The 17,004-nt window shown below is 44.9% G+C and overlaps 2 pseudogenes across 2 annotated transcripts; one reads left to right on the top strand and one right to left on the bottom strand.

Moving 5' to 3' along the window:
• Positions 1 to 9,464: 9,464 nt before the first annotated feature.
• On the bottom strand, positions 9,465 to 10,956 carry LOC110294698 (annotated as a pseudogene). Its single transcript, XR_002377966.2, has one exon. The product of XR_002377966.2 is annotated as a cholinephosphotransferase 1 pseudogene (transcript).
• A 4,964-nt stretch (positions 10,957 to 15,920) lies between these two features.
• On the top strand, positions 15,921 to 16,779 carry LOC110295396 (annotated as a pseudogene). The gene has a single exon (XR_002378056.1). The product of XR_002378056.1 is annotated as a 60S ribosomal protein L7a pseudogene (transcript).
• The last annotated feature ends 225 nt before the right edge of the window (positions 16,780 to 17,004 follow it).

The following is a 17,004-nucleotide window of genomic DNA, read 5'->3' as shown; positions in this document are numbered from 1 at the left end:
TTCCCCCTGCATCTCCACAAGTCATTGAATTGCAAATTGTGATTAAAGTATTTGAATTAATTCCAGGTCCCTTTAATTTGATTTCTGATAGCCAGTATGTTGTAAATATGCTGCAGTGTTTGGAGATAGTAGGCAAAATAAATTTGAGATCTACCATTGGAGAATTAGTTATTAAGTTTCAAAGAATTATTTTGAATCGGCATTCACCCTTTTTTATTCAGCATGTTCGTGCTTATACTGGATTGCCAGGGCCCCTTGCAGAAGGGAATGATATAGTTGATAAAGCTTCCAGAAAATGCATGGCCTTTTTAATGGCCTCATCTATTGATTTGGCACGTGATGTTCATGCACAATTTCATGTTAATTCAAAGACTTTGTCATCACAACTTAAAATTTCTCGAGCAGAGGCGAGAGAGATCATGACGGTGTGTAAAATCTGTGCCCCTTTATTGCCTCAAGTCAGTGTGGGGGTTAACCCCTGGGGATTGTGCTCCCTATATTTGTGGCAAATGGATGTTACCCATTTTCTTGAGTTTGGAAGGTTAAAATATATTCATGTTTCCATATATACAGCCTCTGGCATTATTTTTGCCTCCTTACAGACAGGTGAGAAGGCACGCCAAGTCATTGCACATTGTTTTGAGGCTTGGGGTGCCTGGGGACAGCCTAAAGAACTAAAGACTGATAATGGACCAACCTATACTTCAGCCTCTTTTGTTTCCTTTTGCAAGATGATTGACATCCGTCTGGTGCATGGGTTGCCATACAACTCTCAGGGCCAAGGCATTATTGAACGAGCCCATCGTACTTTAAAAGAATGTTTAATTAAACAAAAAGGGGGATTGCCCCTGCTGGGTCCACACCAAGAGAGAGATTAGCCATTGCCTTATTTACTTTGAATTTTTTGAATGAAGATAAACAAGGGAGTGTTGCAGCTGAGCGACACGTTAATCCTGATATTTCTCCAAAAGGCATGGTCATGTGGAAGGATGTCTTGACTGGTTGTTGGAAGGGCCCTGACCCAGTGTTGGTTTGGGTGAGAGGGTCTGTTTGTGTGTTTCCCCAGGATCACCTACAACCGCTGTGGGTCCCAGAAAGGCTGACCAGAGCAATTCAAAACAAGCAGAACAATGAGGACGTGGATATTCCTGTGGCTGGGAATGCTCCCGCTAGTGAGAACTGAAGAGCTACGTTGAGGAATTATGTCTGTGTTCCTGAAACCCATGCCATTGACACATTCAGCGCAAGTGTTTCCTCGATTCTTTACATTTAATGCTTAGCTACAATTGCTTTTTTTTTTTACCATAGGATGGAGAGATAGCTCCAGTGCAGGAATCTATGCAGTTTCAGCTAAAGGGATTGTTGTGTTTTCAGATGATTCAAAATATTTCATACATGAGTGATTGTGTTCAGCTGTATAATCAGACCACAGAATGGTTTGATATGCCAGTTAAGAGTTCTACTAAAGCTAATGCTACCTGGATTCGAGGGGTGTAGCCTGCTAGTATATCCAAGGGCAATGGCACTATACCCTCCCAACCTAGATGGGTCCCCCTTTGTAGGGGTGTTCGTGATTCCCTTCCACCTTGGACCGGCTGTCAATCTAGAAATTATTTTTCCTTTTCCCCTTATATAGGTACAATCCATAATAGTTCCTTTTCAGGGTATAATTAAACATATCAAAATCCAGCTCAAGTAGGAGCTGGTAATCCTTTTAATGTATGGTTGTTATGTGGGGTGAATGGTAGTTGCACTGATCTTTGCCCCTTAAGCATGGTGGTGGGAGGGGCCTGGGGCAATGCAAGTTTTTATTGGAATGGTTCTAGTGTGTTTGAGTCTTCTGTATTTCAATTTGCTGGAGGGAGGAATGTTTCTTTTCAGGCTACGCCTGTTTGTGGCCTCCTTTTGTGTTTATTGTTTATAATGATAGTTATGAGGATAGTATAATTAATTGTAGTAGTAATAATTGCTTTTATAGTATGTGCTGGAATGCATCTTTGCATCATTTAGCTGTTATTAGGATGCCTCGTTTTGTACTCTGGCCTGTTCAGGCTCCTTCTGCTATGACTTTGTTCAGACCTAAAAGGGATTTTGTCATTACTGCAGCCATTGTCACTGCTCTGCCACCGCAGCCACGGCTGCAGCCATATCCCTTATTGAGACAATCCATCGTCCATATTAATTCCACTCATGTCGACGTGTCCATGGCTGAAGGATTGGCCAGCTGGATCGCCACAGCAGTCTCCCACCTGAAAGAGTGGGCTAGCATTGGTGGACTTGCCATGTGCCCAATTCTCATCAGCGTCCTGGCCTTCTGGTGCATCTGCCGCATGTAGAGTTGTCAGCACAGAGCCAAAGCCTTGATGATACAGGCTTTTGCGGCAGTGGAAACAGGATAATCTCCTCAAGTGTGGCTTGGCATGCTAGAGAAGTAGTCAATGACGGGTAATACTCCCTGGGCGTGTCACCAACCTAAGACTGGGATCAAACCAACGCTGTTTGTCTCTTGATGACAGGTAAGGGGCATTGCCGCAGGGGGCAACCTAAGACAGGCATTCTCTCTGCCAATAAGTAAAGAAGGGGGAGATGTGAGGAGCGGGTGTGGTGGCAGTCCCAAGATGGCGCCCAGGACTGCAGCCAAGTCTCATGACTTGCACCTGACTTCCTCATATACCCCAATTAAGCCACATCCACTGGGTGAACTGCGCAGGTGCACCATGATGCAAGATCGGACCATATGACAAGTGATGATTCTAGCCAATGGACTGCTGTTACGTGGACTGGGCTGATGGGGCATGGTTGAGAGGTTATATAAGGGATTGCGATTGGGGGCTAGAGAGAGAGATTCCTGCGTGCATGTTGAAAGGTTCCTGAATAAACTGCTTTGAGAAGACCGTAGTGTCATCGCTCTTTTCTGCTGGTCGGAATCGGAGGCGACAACCAAGAAGCAAGTTGGGGAGGAAAGGGTTTATTCAGCTTACACTTTCCACATTGCTGTTCATCAGTAAAGGATGTGAGGACTGGAACTCAAGCAGGTCAGGAAGCAAGAGCTGATACAGAGGCCATGGAGGGGTGTTACTTACTGGCTTGCTTCCCCTGGCTTGCTCAGCTTGCTTTCTTAGAGAACCCAAGACTACCCAGCCTAGGAATGGCACCACCCACAGTGGGTCCTCCACCCTTGATCACTAATTGAGAAAACGCCTTACAGCTGGATCTCATGGAGGCATTTCCTCAAGGGAGGCTCCTTTCTCTGTAAAAACTCCAGCTTGTGCCAAGTTGACACACAAAACCAGTCAGTACATGAGGAAAAATCTAATAAGCAGCATTCCTCTCTGACTCCTGAATAAGTTCCTGCCTTGAATTCCTGTCTTAACTCCCTTCCTGATAGGCTGTGATGTGGAGACGGAAGCTGAATTAACACTTGCCTCTCTAAGTTGCTTTTGGCCATGGCGTTTTATCACAGCATTAGAAGCTGAATTAAGACAGTGAGTTGGAGGCTGGTCTGGGTTACCTATAGACCCTGTCTCAAACCAAAAACAAAATAGAACACCCCAAGAATGCATGATAGTGAATCTTTGTCAACTTGATGGAATTTAGTATTGCCTGGAGGGGATACACCTCCGGGTGCATCTACGAGGGTATTGGTCTGACTAAGATGGGAAGACCCATCTTAAATATGGGCAACACGTATCCATGAGCTGGGATGTTAGACGGAGTCAGGAGACCTGAGCACCAGCACCCATCTCGCTCTTCCTGACCAGAGGTTCTTAGTTTGACTGCTGCAGCTGGTTCCACTCTGCCTTCCACAGCTTCCACATCCAGATGGACTGCACCCTTGACCAATGAGGCAAAGAAGCCCTTCTGACTTGGAACCTTAAGGGTTCTTTGGAAAGTTGGTTGGATGGTGTTTTGCTGGGGCATACACATGAAGGAACATTTTGTGAAAGGCTAAGGCAGACTTGTAAAGGAACTTTTTGCTGAAGCAGACACAAGAGAAAGGATGTTCTGCTAAAGCAGGCACATGAAAGGACATATGATGAAGGAGTCTTTGCTAACAACATGCATGTATTGTTCTGCCTTACACTGTGTAGTTGAGCTCCATTTGTCAGGACTCCATAGAGAGAAACACACCAAAAACCTTCTGGTGGTGTGCTGCAGCTTCTTGTTGCTTCTGTGGACTCGGGCTGATTGGCAGAGTGATGTCAGCTGAGACAGACAAGACCCTCATGCGGTGCCACAGACCCTCTGGGCCCCTTTGTCTGCGTGGAACGGGTCTCTAGTCGCGGGTGGACAAAGCGTAGGATGAATTGACAGACAGACGCACACAGGAGAGGTCGTGTGTAATCTGAGTGTAATTTTCAAATCGAGCATCAGACTTTTTATGCAGAAGACAATAAGGAAGTTGGGTGACATATTCGCAAGGTACAAATGAGGTAACCGGAATCTTACATAAAACAGAGGAATGCAAACACAAAAGGTCTAACGGGAACCACCTGGGATAGAATTCATTGATAACAACTGGGATCAACAAGGGCTCCACCTGAGATTCACTAATCTTAGAAGCCAGGGTCAAGGGCTTTGCGCCCTTGCCAGAGTTCCTATTTTAGTCTATTGTATAGTCCACCTTCCCCTTAGGCCATTGTAAATACGTGTGTATGGGTGTAACTTTGCTATTATAGTTCTAAGTATCTATTCTGGTTTCTCCTTCGGTCTAAAACTTCCTTCCTCCTTAGTGATGGTAAATTCCAGTGTAAGGGAGTGACTTAGCTTTTACATTCTTACTGAATTTCAAGCCCATGGTCTTGCTCAAGGACGTTCTAGGACTGTTGGAACACTGGCAGAAGACTTTAGCTATGTCAGAATTTAATCTTAAAAGGCACTTATAATAGGATAATACTAAAAAGAGAGCATGTGGATCTATACACTAGACTAACGCAGGAATGGAAAATTAATGTATGGGTTAGAGGGAACGCCAGACTCCAGGAGGAGAGCTTCCTTGAAGCTCTTTGCCTCATGAGTGACTTTCAAGCCTCTCGGCTTAAGCTGACTCGACCAGAGCACGTGGCAATGCGGAGTACACGTGATGTTTGCAGGGTATAAATAGGGCTTGAGTGACAGTGATGGAGGCTGAGCTAGGCTTGCTTATAGAGCTTGATGTGCAATGCTTGTGGGTCTCGCAGCTTGGCTGATCTTTGCTTCCCTGAGAGGGGCACAGCCAGAGAACTACTCCTGGTATTGTTCCTCCTGGTCCCTCCTGCTGACTTGTGCCAAGACTGAGGCCTGGCTGTATCTGCTAGGTAGTGCCACCATTGTTGCTTAGTGTTTGCTAACCTGACTCTACCAAACTGGACTGCCAGTGCATCTGTGAGGTGTCTGCGAGGGGACTGAGCTGCCGCCGCCTGCTAGCCTGTAAACTGAACTGCCAATTTTCAGACAACACAGAAGGGGAGTTGATCTAAAGAACCTTCCCTGCCCCCGCCTTTCTTTCCCACTACCTCTGGTGGGTGGGGGGCTACAAGGGAGGTTAAAGTGTTTAAGGATCATCATAAAAAACAGGATTTGAAAAATTAAAGTTACACCCTTGTATCCCGTACACTGTCTTCCTCTGGTGTTTGCCACTGCAGGAGAACAAGGTGTCCTATATTACAAACTGAGTTCAAACACTCCCTGCAACTGAGGATGACTTTAAACAATGCATCCTCCTGCCTCTACCTCCAGAGTGCTGGGGTTTTAGTCATGTAATACAGCATTGAAACCAACTCTAGACTAAAACTTCTGAAACTGTGAGCAAAAAGAAATATTTCCTCTTAATGAATTGATCATTTCAAGAGCCTGCCTAGACACTGCCATGCTTCCTGCCTTGATGATAATGGACTGAAACTCTGAAACTGTAAGACAGCCCCAATTAAATGTTGTCCTTATGAGGCCGGCAGTGGTGGTGCACGCCTTTAATCTCAGCACTTGGGAGGCAGAGGCAGGAGAATTTCTGAGTTTGAGGCCAGCCTGGTCTACACAGTGAGGTCCAGGGCAGCCACCAGGTTAACAGTCTGTTAGTAACCTCTCTCACATGTGGGCATATAGCACACACTCAACAACAAAGAGAAAGCTGGACGATGTATTCAGAGACTGCATAATGTCCAGGAATTCTCAGGGCCAGTAATGAGGGTACCATAGGCAAGACCAGCAATTATGGTAATAGACTCTGCTGGCTAGTCTTTCTGTCAACTTGACCCAAGCTAGAGTCATCTGAGAGGAGGGAGCCTCAACTGAGAAAATACCTCCATAAGATTGGACTGTAGGCAAGTCTATAGGGCATTTTCTTAATTAGTGATCGATGGGGGAGGGCCTGCCCATGGTGGGTGGTGCCATCCCTGGTCTGGTGGACCTGGGTTCTATAAGAAAGCTGACTGAGCAAGCCTTCAGGGGCAAGCCAGTAAGCAGCACCCTTCCATTGCCTACATCCGCTCCTGCCTCCAGGTTCCTGACTTGACTTCCTTCAATAAAGAACTGTGGCATGAAATTGTAAATGAAATTGACTCTTGCTTGCCCAAGTTGCTTTTGGTCATGATGTTTCATCACAATGGTAAGGTTTGGGGATAAGCCCCTGTGCGGGAACAACGCAGATCTTTAGACTGGTGTTATTTCCTTGGCAACAAAGTTATCTCTAAAATTTTTTGCAAAGCAACTTGATCTCCTTTTCCAGGGTTAGATATCCATGTGCACACCATAGTGGCCATGAAAACATGCCTGCTCATTCTCCTGTCATGGGGCTGATACCTACCAACAGCTGGAGCTGCCCCCTTTGACACCCATCACTGTGTCTATACGAAGGTTACACTTCACGCCTTCCTTCCTTCCTTCCTTCCTTCCTTCCTTCCTTCCTTCCTTCCTTCCTTCCTTCCTTCACTTTGTATTTTGGAAGGGGAGCAGGTGAATTGAGACAAGGTCTTGCTAAGTAGCACTGGCTAGCTGGGAACTCATATAGCCCTGGCTAACCTCAAACTTGTGGGCAATCCTCTTATCTCTGCTTTCAGAGAGCTAATGGGTTTTTATCATAGCTGGCTCAAGGGCACACTTCTGTGTGTATGTGTGTGGAGTGTGTGCATAAATGTGTGTTTTTATTTATTGTTTTCCATCTTGTCTTTGAGACCTAAAGGTCTCTGTTTGGGCAAGGCTAACTGACCCCAGGAATCAACCTACCTTCAACTGCCAGCAACTGGTAGTCCAAGCACAGACTTCCACAGCTGGCTCAAACTCAGGTCCTAATGCTTGCAAGGTAAGTATTTCACAGGAGCCACCTCCCCAGCTCCCCTCAAAGGGCACATTTCTGAAAACCTGCTGCCAGCCCATGGTCAAACGTGCTGGAAACACTGAGACTGCCGTGCCCTGTGAGGTGCTGGAGTCTTCTGGTGATCAAGTTCGCCTCCTCTGCCTTGGTTAGACCACTTCTCTTGCCCACCGTGAACTCTCTGGACTGTTGTAATGCATGCTTACAGACGGAGTGTCTTAGACATCATCTATTCCATGACAGTCAAGAGGCGGGGAAGCTGAAATCCAGTTGTTGCCAGGGTTGTCTCCCCTGAGTGCTGTGTGGATGGGAGGAGCCTTCCTGCCTCTCCTGCTCCATGGTTGCTGACTCTAGTTTCATCTTTCTTCTCCTGTGGTTGCACGACTCCATCTTCACACACACCGCCTCTCCTCCCTCATCGATGTGCCTTGAACACCCCTTCCTTTTTCTCAGGGGCTACCCTACATTGGTGACGACCTCATCTTGAGAACCTTCATAGTTTACGTCTGCAAAGGACTTGTTTCCAAATAAGGTCACACGGGCTGCAGCAGGGTCAGGGCTTGGCTGTAGGCAGTTCCTTCTTGATTTGCCTTTATGCTTTCTGTAAGGAATGTGCTTATACATTGAATCCTGTAAAATCTTTTTTTTTTTCCAAGTATCGGTTTTAATATGTAGATTTATATTTCATTCTGCAAGTTCATCAAAATACCATTTAATTGCCTAGTCTACATTTAAATGACAGATGCCCCTAGTAATGATTAAGAGCATTATCACAAACACAGCTAAAGGTATTTATGGTTGAAGTACTTCACATCTGTCTTCAAATATGTATTTCCTAGGTATCTTTTCCATTGTAATTTTCAGTAAATATACTGAAGCTTGATTTCACATTCATTTCTAAACTTGAACTGTTTTTAATTTTAAAAATAGGCATTTATACAGAGAAACTTATAAAAACAATTTCATACATATTGAGATGTTTCAGCATTTCTTTAAAGTCATTTGAGCTTCCTAGTTTTGCTGAAACTGCATTCAATGAATCATTCAGAAAAACAAAACATATCAGAAGGAAAACTATCTTTTTAAAATTTTGTTCTATAACCCACCTTTTAAGGACTTTAGACAAGTCTATATAATACTCTTTTTATTGTCTAGGAAGAAATTACCCTTCTACCATTAGCTTTAACATTAAAAGGACAGTCCAATTCTTTAATTCCTTTTTATTCGAGGTGGGTGGGGTAGGTGTTGCTAGTAGATCAAGCCGGGTCCTCACCCATGTTAAGCTTAGCTATGTCTGCAACATGGAATATAAACCTTGAGAATCTATCCCAAGAGTTAGATATGCAGCATAAATACTTCAGAGTGTTTTCTCTGTATTCACATATTTTTACCTTTTGAGAAACATACACTTTTTCAACTCTCTTNTTCTTGCTTAGAATACTTAAAATACACATGTACACTATTTGTCTGTTTCTTTCATTATATGGTATATAACCTATGAAGATTTTGTATGAAATTAGAGATGAGGTCATATGGGTCATAAGCTCTGAAGAGTGTTAAGNTAATTGTGGTATTTATAAAGCAAATCTTAAATATTTTCAACTGAGAATAGAAAAGATAATCAGTACTTAATGTACCCAGTGTTGAATACTGACACTTGGTTTTTTCCCCCTTACACCTTTTTTTGCCATTTTCCCAAGTTACCAGTTTCCTATAAATTATTTGAGCTATTTTTTTTTCGTCTTCTTTGGGGACTTAAGGTTCATTTTTTTCCCATGGAAATAAATTGTTTACTTGGACACAAGTTTAAGGCACAAGCTACCCTCAAAGATTCATGTTATGCTGAATTAGTACAACAGAATCCCACAATCATTGCTTTAAATTCTAGATAGCATACTAAAGTATGTCTATAATTAGCATACCTCTTTTGAACAATGGTTAGTACATACAAATATCTCAGTGTATCACTTGACTCATAGTATTATCATTAGATACTTAGTATTATGAGCTCACTTTTCAAGTTGTATCAATCAAATGTCACTGACAAGATGGATAGAAGTTCTTTTAAGTTCTGAATATTTGTGTAATCCTTTGGCAATCAAACCCCAAGTCTGATAGGTGTTTTGTAGACATAATGCTATTTAGACTTATTGGGGTACAATTTCCTATTGTCCTTAATATTTAAATCTATTTTTTGTTCTTGTTTCTAATGCATACATTATATTACATTGATAACATATGTGATAAGTCAACGACAAGGGATTCATTATTGATGTAGACATAATGGAAGCTACAGATTTATATTTTATACTTAAACATAACCTTATAGTTAGTATACTAGCCTCCTGTATAGGGAGATATCCTTCATACATGGGTTCCCCTAACTGCTTCTCCTCTTTTCCTTGGGCTACTAGTCAGTCAATATGCTTGTAAACCTGTTCCGGTGCTTGTTGACATGAAGTCTTGAAGATATTTAGATGAAGGTGTCTTGAAATTTGCAGGCACAAAGAAGTAAAGTATATCATCATATCAAATGAGGAAATGACCATTGCTATCCACAGAACAACATATTCATCTATAAAATTATTAAAGTATTGGTCTAAAAATAAAAGACCTGGCCCAATAAAGACAGTGTCTTGAAGATATAGTTCACTTTTCGTCATGTGAGCTATCACCAATTTTTGTGCAACTTTAGCAAAGACACATCCAAACACTAAAGTATAAAGGCAAGGGTGTTTTTCAAACACATTTGTTGCAGACTTTTTATAGATCATTATTGCCAATATAATAATTAATCCTATGTGGAGTCCAGGTGACAAGACACTGGTGCCTGCAATAGTAGATCCATTCTTGCCAACACCACCATGGAGGATCACATNGAAATAATTTGAACAGGAAAATATTAATCCACCTACAACTCCAAGAACCGGAACAATCTTCAGTTTTATTTCTAGAATAGGTATCGTATAGTCCCACATTGTTGCTCCTCCAAATGTAGACAACATAAAGACGATCACTAAAGCTACCTGGATCTCAGTTACATCCACCCTTCCAAATCTCAACACTCCTGAGACGTAAGTCTGCCAATGAGCACAGTAAANCATGAACATCCCAACGAAAGAGCANAAAAACAACCAGTCAGGATGCGTGCCTAGGCGAACAGCAATGGAAGCACCGATGGCCATAAATACTGTGGAAAGAGAGTCACAACCATGATCAAATAGTTCCCCTAAGGGAGAGCAAGAGTTTGTCCTTCTGGCTTGTTTCCCNTCAATNGCATCCAGTGACTGGTAGATAAAGAGTCCCAGGGCACATAAAAGGTATGTCCAGTATGGTGCCTCCTCCGTGACCGTAGGGCAGTAGAAGATGAGCACTAGTGTGGTGACCAGGTTGATGGCGAGGCCGATGAGGGTGATGGTGTTGGGGGCCATCCAGAGCGGGATCCATTGGAGCAGCCAGGTCCAGTAAAGCTGCAGCGGCGGCTCGAACAGCGACTCTCCCACCGCGGTGTAGCGGTGCTCCTCCAGCCGCCGCAGCTGCGCGGCACTGAGCGGCTCACCTAGCGCCTTTACCCAGCGCGGCGCCGGCCTGGCCCCGGCGCCCGCCGCCATGGCTGCCTGCGGGGCCTGCCGCGACCAGGCGCAGCCCGCGGCCCGCGCGGGGGGCGGAGAGAGCCGAGCGAGGGCACAGCGCCCGGGCCAGCTCTGCCGGTGGGACTCCGAATCCTGTAAAATCTTAACGTTGGTGTATGTTTTTCTCAGAGAACCTGTGCTGACTCTCATTTAAAGAAAAAGAGGATTCTGTATTTTCTTGCTTTCTTTTCCCATTGCTGTGATAAAATACCTGGACAGGGGCAACTTATGAGAAAAAGGGTTTATTGTGGCACATGGTTTAGGGGCAAGTCTATTACTGTGGAAGTCACCGTGGCAGAAAGTTGAAGGAACTGCCCGTATCACATCCATAATCAAGAGCAGAGAGCAATCCATGTGTGCATGCCAGTGCTTAGCTTGGTTTGTCTACACTTACACAATCCAAGGTCCCTGCCTGCCCAGGGAATAGTGAGGAGTTCAAGGCTACCCTCTACTACACACTGTGAGCCGGAATTCTTGGAAAGAAGTGGGTGGAAAGATTGTAACACTGCAGGTCTATAGCCTGATTACAATGTATCTTAGGCTATCTTTAGGCCCCCAAATAGCCCAAAGATTGTGTTAATTAAGCCGGAAAGCATGGCTGGGATCCTGAACTATGTAAGTGGGGGAGGGGGCTGGGCAGCAACGTGTGAGTGCTTCACCTCTCTCTGCTTCCTGATTGCAATTCGGTGTGACCCAGCTGCTTCCTCTTCCTGCTGTCTTGGCTTCTCCACCATGGTGCACTGTACCCTTAAACATTGTGTGAGCCTGAACAAACCCTTTTTTTAAATCAGCCCATGTGAGTGAGTGTGTGTGTGTGTGTGTGTGTGTGTGTGTGTATGTGTGTATGTGTTTGTTGTTTTATGACAGCAACAGAAAAAGAAACTAAGATGAGGAAATTCATTTACCAGCCATCAATTCTTTCCCATTACCAGAGTGGCTGACCAATCCACTATAGAGTCTCATCTCAACTCATGTCATTAGAGACTGGGACCTCCCAGAAGATTCCCCTTCTCAAGGGAGGCTTATGTGACCTCTCTTCTCTCTACAGGTCTTGGGGGTGTAGGCTAGAGCTTCCTAAAACCCCACTTTTCCTTTCCCCAGCTACTCAGCCCACAACGGAGGTGTAGCAATGGGATCTGTTACTTGTGGATTTAGAGTCTTAAGAAGCGACCCACTTACTCTGCTCTTGAATTTTGAAGTTGAAAGTCCAACTTGGACCCTCAGCTTCTGAGGATGGTGTAACTATGGCAACAGCTCTCTAAGCAACAGTAAATATTTGCAAGAGAGAGAGAGAGAGAGAGAGAGACAAGAGGAGAAGGAAGAAGAGAGCCAGGGCTTGGGGAACAGAACTTTGCCCAGGGCACTTGCAGATGACTGGAGGCTGTTCCTGGGATCCCAGGGGCCACTCAGGGGCTTGCAGGAATAATTGTTAGGGGCAGGGCTGGGTGAACACCTGCTTTGGTTCAGCTCTGTTCTCCCAGGTCTCCAGGACAGGTGCTCTTATGGTAGGAATTCAGGGCCAGACTCCAGGGTGAACCTCCTCTTTTCTCATTGTGCATACATACTCTGATACAACCCTTCTGTCATATATGTGTATTGTATATATATACATATATATTACCTGTGGGCGTAGGTGACAGTGTGCATGGGGAGGTCAGAGAACAACTTGCTAGAGTCAGCTCTCTCCTTCCACCGTGTGGATGCCAGGGATGGAACTCAGGTTGATAAGCTAGATGGCAAGCACATTTACCCAACAGAGCCATCTAGCTGCCTCCCCAATTTGGTTTCTTATGTGGGGGGCGGGTGTGGCGGTAGTCCTAAGATGGCTCCCGGAACTGCAGCCAAGTCTTATGACTTGCACCTGACTTCCTCATACACCTGAAAATAAGCCATGTCCATTGTGAGAGCTGCGCAGGCGCACCATGACACAAGATCAGGCCATTTGACGAAGGCCAATGAACTGAGATTACTCGGACTGGGCTGATGGGGCATGGTTGAGGGGTTGCGATTTGGGGCTAGAGGGAGATTCCTGCTTGCATGTTGAAAGGTTCCTAAATAAACTGCTTTGAGAAGAACGCTGTGTCGTTGCTCTTTTCTGCTGGTCGGAGACAGAAGCGACACTCAGTCACTTCATCTTTGTAATGGCAATAAAGAACCAGTTGCCTTGGTGGGGATGTTGTGGGCTAAAGGAATTCCAGCCCTCCAAAGGGCTCTGTCCTCCTGGAGCAGAGCTGTAAAGGACCCCAGAGTCCCAGGGCAAGCAGTTATTAAGAGCTTCAGGTTGGAGCTGGTGCAATGGCTCAGCCAGTAAACTGCTTGCTGGACAGCATGAGAACCCGAGTTCAAGCCTCTAGAACCCCCTTAAGAAGTTGGATATGGGGGTGGAGAGATGGCTTAACGGTTAAGAGCACTGACTGCTCTTCAGAAGGTCCTGAGTTCAAATCTCAGCAACCACATGGTGGCTCACAACTATCCATAATGAGATCTGACACCCTCACCCTCTTCTGGTGTGTCTGAAGACAGCTACCATGTACTTACATATAATAAATCTTTGGGCTAGAGTGAGCAGAGGTCCAGAGTTCAAGTCACAGCCACCAGTGATGGCTCACAACCATCTGTACAGCTACAGTGTACTCAGATACATAAAATAAATAAATAAATCTTTGAGAGAGAGAGAGAAAGAGAAGAGTGGTGGCACATGCTTGTGATGCCAATATTAGTGAGATCTCTGTGACTCATTAGCCAACCAGCCTGGCCAAATTGGCAAACTCCAGGTTGGTGAGAGTCCCTGTCTCTAACACACACACACACACACACACACACACACCCCTGAGCTAGACTCCAGCTGTGCAGTGCGACCTTCATCTCAGACCTTGGAGACTCACTTTTGCCCAGCTGTGGCCAGCTGTGCAGATGCTGTGGCATGCTTTCCTGCAGATGTGCTCAGGCTTAGCCACAATCTAGGTCACGGCTCTGAGTGCACCAGGCCCAGGGACAGGGTGTGTAGAGCGAGTCTCAGCAGAGGGAAAACAGGATTCAGAGTCCTGTGTCTCTCGGGGGCTGGCAGTCACCTCAGTGCCCCTAGTGCTTGATCCTGGACTTTCCCAATGAGGCAGTCTCCAGCACCACAGGTTTCCAGGTTAACGGATCCCTGTACACACCTTGCTTTATAAATAGGCCAAATGGTGCATTTATTTTTAAATTACATCTCACGAGGTGCAGAGGATTGCATGTATCTTATTAGCAAGAGAATGCTGTAGGCCTGCATGATACACTGCCAAGACAAATGTTCTTGGGTCTTGCCTTTTTTTTTTTTTTTTTTTTAGAGTCTGGGCCTCAGTTCCCCATCCTATAAATAGGTGGTCTCTGGGTTCCAGCCTTCAAAATGAATCTGAATATTCCCCAGGGATGTTTCTGGAAACTCTCCTGGGAGCTGCTTCCACACACATGGCAGAAGCTCACGTAATTTTTTTTAGTTTGTTTGGTGCCTCTTGTGGCTTCTATATTTGTTTATTCTGTGTTGGTCGCACTGGGTACCCCTGAAATAGAACAGGAGAGGAGGCTGAGAGGAGGGGTCCCAGTAGGAGGATATGGGCTTTCGGAGCATTGTGATATGACTTGGACACATCCACTCACCCCTTGGGTTGTGCAGAAGCATAAACTTCATGCAGGACAAAATGATGGGTCCAGTGACAAAATCAGCTAAGAGTGGCTGAGAGACAATTCATTTGGCAAAGCACTGCTGCATGAGGCTCCTGAGGACCCCCTGGAAGTTAAAAGGTTAAAAGGATGCCCGTGGTCCCAGGCCTGGGGAAATGAAGACAGAAGCAGCAAACCAGGCTAGCCTAATTGGTGAGCTCCAGGGTCAATGAGAGACCCTGACAGAACAAATAAGGTTGGACAGATGACGGTGGATAAAGTGCTTGCTGTGCAGGCATGAGTGTGCATATGTGTGTATATGTGTGTGTATGTATGTGTATATGTGTATGTATATGTGTATATGTGTGTATGTGTTTGTATATGTGTATGTATGTGTATGTGTTTGTATATGTGTATGTATGTATATGTGTTTGTATATGTGTGTATGTGTGTTTGTATATGTATGTATGTGTGTATGTGTGTATATGTATATGTGTATGTACATGTTTGTATATGTGTGCTTGTATATGTGTGTGTGTTTGTATATGTGTGTATGTGTATATGTGTATGTGTTTATATATTTGTATGTATGTATATGTGTGTATGTATGTGTGTACATGTGTGTCTTAGTTAGGGTTTTACTGCTGTGAACATGACCAAGACAACTCTTATAAGGACAACATTTAATTGTGATTGGCTTACAGGTTCAGAGGTTCAGTCCGTGATCATCAAGGTGGAGCATGGCAGTGTCCAGGCAGGCACGGTGCAAGCAGAGCTGAGAGTTCTAAATCTTCATCTGAAGGCTGCTAGTGGAAGACTGACTTCTAGGCAGCTAGGAGTAGAGTCTTAAAGCCCATGCCCACAGTGACACACCTACTCCAACAAGGCTACACCTTCTAATAGTGCCACTCCCTGGGCTAAACATATACAAATCACCACAGTGTGTATGTATGTGTGTATTTGTGTATGTGTGTACATGTGTGTTTATATATGTGTATATATGTGTTTATATATGTATGTATGTATATGTATATATACATATGTATGTTTGTATATATGTGTGTATATGTATTTGTATATGTGTTTGTCTATGTGTATACATATGTATTATGTATGCATGTGTGTATGTGTATGTATGTGTGTATGTATGTGTGTGTATATGTGTATTTTGTGTTTATGTGTATATGTGTGTGCATGTTTACATGTGTGTCCTGATGCCAAGTGTCTTCCTCAATCATTCTCTACTTTAATATTATTTTTTCAATATTTACTTTTCTTTTTATTTGTGGTGGAGGGAAGCCACTGGCGTGCGAATGCTCTTGAAGGCTAAAAGAATCCGTCAGATGGCTCTCCAGCAGCCGAGCAAGATGCCCAAAGAGAAGAAGGCCAAGGGGAAGAAGGTGGCCCTGGCCCTCGCCATCGTCAAGAAGCAGGAGGCCAAGAAGGTGGTAAACCCTCTGTTCGAGAAGAGGCCCAAGAACTTCGGCATTGGACAGGACATCCAACCCAAAAGAGATTTAATGCGCTTCGCCAAATGGCCCCGCTACATCAGGCTGCAGCGGCAAAGAGCCATCCTCTACAAGCGGCTCAAAGTCCCTCCTGCCATTAACCAGTTCACCCAGGCGCTGGACAGGCAGACAGCTACTCAGCTGCTTAAGCTTGCCCACAAGCACAGGCCAGAGACAAAGCGAGAGAAGAAGCAAAGGCTACTGGCCCGTGCTGAGAAGAAAGCTGCTGGCAAAGGTGATGTCCCAACTAAGAGACCACCTGTCCTCCGAGCAGGAGTCAATACAGTCACCACCTTGGTGGAGAACAAGAAGGCTCAGCTGGTGGTGATTGCCCATGACGTAGACCCCATTGAGCTGGTGGTTTTCCTACCTGCTCTGTGTCGAAAGATGGGGGTTCCCTACTGCATCATCAAGGGAAAGGCCAGACTGGGGCACCTGGTCCACAGGAAGACATGCACTACTACTGTTGCCTTCACACAGGTTAACTCGGAAGACAAGGGTGCTCTGGCTAAGCTGGTGGAAGCTATTAGGACCAATTATAATGACAGATATGATGAGATCCGTCGCCACTGGGGAGGCAACGTCCTGGGTCCTAAGTCTGTGGCTCGAATTGCCAAGCTGGAAAAAGCAAAGGCTAAAGAACTCGCCACTAAATTGGGTTAAATGTACACTAAATTTTCTGTACCTAAATATAATTACAAAATTAAAAAAAAAAAAAGAATCCGGCAACTGCCCTGAAGCAGGAATGACAAACTGCTGTGAGTGCTGGGAACTGAACTGGGGACCTGTGCAAGAGCAGTCAGTGCTCTTCACCACTGAGCCATCTCTCCAGCTTCTCTCCACCTCATTTTTTGAGACAGGATCTCACTAAACTTGGAATTCACTGGCCAGCAAGAACCAGAGATGGAGACAGTGCTGGGATCACACATGGCAAGCC

Source organism: Mus caroli, chromosome 5, assembly GCF_900094665.2.
Source record: "Mus caroli chromosome 5, CAROLI_EIJ_v1.1, whole genome shotgun sequence".
Classification (NCBI taxonomy): domain Eukaryota; kingdom Metazoa; phylum Chordata; class Mammalia; order Rodentia; family Muridae; genus Mus; species Mus caroli.
The sequence above is the reverse complement of the archived record's forward strand: the minus strand, read 5'-3'. Positions and strand labels throughout refer to the sequence as shown.